The sequence below is a fragment of the Corvus hawaiiensis genome, chromosome 1 (assembly GCF_020740725.1).
Source record: "Corvus hawaiiensis isolate bCorHaw1 chromosome 1, bCorHaw1.pri.cur, whole genome shotgun sequence".
Classification (NCBI taxonomy): Eukaryota; Metazoa; Chordata; class Aves; order Passeriformes; family Corvidae; genus Corvus; species Corvus hawaiiensis.
Window position 1 is genome coordinate 57,819,725 of NC_063213.1, and position 2,733 is coordinate 57,822,457.

The window sequence follows — 2,733 nt, forward strand, 5'->3', positions numbered from 1 at the left end:
GGCGCCGCCAGCCCCGGGGGCGGAGCGGGCTCGGGGCGGCGGCTGCAGCTGCGGCCGTACCGCCTGCGGACGCGGGCTCGGGTGGGCCGGGTCTCGCCTTCCTTGCTCAGGGGCGTGGCAGGGGGGGCCGGGCTGTGATACCGCTCGCCCGCTGTCATTATAGGGCCAAATCTGACGTACATTCGGCCTTTTCCTCTCCCTTCTTCGTTTGATGCGACACTCTTTTTTCCTTCCTTTGCAGTGGACTTTCCGGTGCCTGTGAGGGCAAGGAGGTGGCGGGGATCCTGTGTCCTGGCTGCTGCTTCCTAGTTTTGTTCCTTAGTGAAGATGCCCAGCAGGCTGCCAGAGCCGACGGAGACAACAAAGACATATCCCCAAGCCAGGGGTGGCCAGAGAAATTAATAAAGGGATGGAGGCAAATTGAAAACTTGCCATGACCTTCCCATTTAAAAAGACTAACGAGTTGTTGATTTTGCGTGGTGACCCACCTCTGAGGGCCTTTGGGAAGCATTTAGCACACTTTTGGGTGCCCAGGGATATACAGAATGCGCAGATCAGTCTGCAAGATGCAACACAGGCAGAAAAGAAAGACCCCAAACCCTCTGAGATGGCAGGGTAAGCACACAGGACATTTTGGGCATCTCAGTGACCCTAGAGAGCTGCAGTTAAGCACCAAATCGAGTCCTTAATGGCAAATGAAGTGACTTGCCATGCTGTGACAGCCAACCTTGCTTTAGCCAATCGATCCTACTGCTGAACTTTGTTAGCTTCTCTGTGACTTCTTTAGGAATGGGAAGTTGGATATTTGGCAATCAATAGCTGAAGTACCGGTGTAGGTTTCGTTAGTGCTCAAAGATTCTGCTTCAAGTAGGAAGCAAACACACCTTCCAAATAATGGCACTGTTCAGTCAGTAGTGACTCCAGCTGCTTGTGACCTCCCTTCTCAAACACCCCTTCTATTTGCATCATTTTTATTACTCTTGTGTAATAAAGCCATTGTTGCTATTGAAGGTACTGCAGTTGATATGTGGACACAGGGACAGCAGATCTGAGCTGAGAGGCTTTTGTAAATAGACTTGAGCCTTAACAAATAAAAGGAATGTTTTTCACAGTGCTTGACATTGCCATCCTATCTGTTTTTAGACACCTGATTCACCTTACTGCAGAGATTAATCTCCCTAAAATCCCACATAGTAAGAGATGAGTAGCTCCCAGAAAAAGTTCAGAGGGAATTAGGATAACTGCTAGTAACTCTGGCGGCTTAGGCCAATGTGTAAAATTGAAGGGATCAAACCAGAGTAAGGCGCCATTACCTTAAATTAAGTTTCAACCTGTGCATTAAAAAGTTATTTACATTTATTTTTGTCTGTGTCATCCTTGGATTTTTGCCAGCAGCACTAGAGTTCCTGCTTTTTGGTCTTCAGGGATATTAGAAAAATAAAGCCAAAGTGTGGGTATACAGGCCATATGGAGACAAAGATGGTTTTTTTAACTGAGATTAAATGTAGGACAATATTATCTTGTGACTACAGTGTGCTTCAGCTGACGGAATCATTGAATGGTTTGGGTTGGAAGGGACCTTTAAAGGTCATCTAGTTCCACTCCTCTGCAATGAGCAGGGACATCTGAAGACCATGTTTTACCATGTGTTCAAGTCTATAAATCTTTATGCTCTGATAAATTTTTTTTCTTGTTTCTTGGAGTCACTTGGAATGAGCTCTTGGGATAGCAGAGAGACACAGGTGACAGATGAAGACTGCCAAAGACAAGGAACTGTTTACAAGTAATAATTCAATAGAGTATAGATAGGGAGACATATGGAAGAGATGTATAAAATCATGAAAGGCACAGAAAAAATGAACACAGAGGGACTTTTTTCTAATTGAAAGAGGGCATTGAACACAATTATCATGTAAAAGACTGGGAAAAAAGTACTTAGAAGAAAATAAAGTGCCTTAAGTTGCAAAACTCTGGATATTAAGGACACTAAAAGTTTAGATTAGGCCAACAGTTTGGATTTTTTTCCATAAATGTGTCTGTTAACAGTTATTAAATACTAAGGTATTACCTCTGGTTCAGAAGGTCCCTGAACTACACTGCTTGAAGCTGTGTGCAATTCCTGAGGAGGATGCATTATGTGATTGCTTTATTCTGACATTCTTCCTTAGGCATCTGTTGTTGACTGCCATTTTAGGTGAGACACTCAGTTAAAAGTGCCCTTGAAATGACTTTATAGAGCTGTTCTTATTAATTTTCTTTTTCTTCAAAGCTTATGTTATATTCCGCCTGATTTTACTGAATTATGTTTGAGGCAAAGGGGAAATCCTCTAGCCTTTTTTTTTTTTTTTTTTGTAACTTAGTTTTGGATGGTTTTATGTATTCAGTGAAGTTTGACTTCTCATAAAACAGCTCAAATTCCAAGCTTTCTGGAGTTTGTGTATTTTCCTTGAGTTACTTCTAACATGGTTTTGCTAGAGGAAGTATTTAGCTGGAACCAAGTGGGAGAGGAGGGGAAAATAGAATTTGATGAGAGCTCTTCAGAAGTACGGATACATCCATCTTCTCAGATTTAGTTTTATTATTCCTTTGGGGGAAACAACCCATTAATATAATTTATGTACAGCTGTGGCAATTCTCTCACAATAACTATTCCTACAGTAATGAAACATTTTTTCTTGGTTAGGTAGCCACTCCCTCAGCAGACATAAATTCCCAGGAAATGGAGTGTAGATG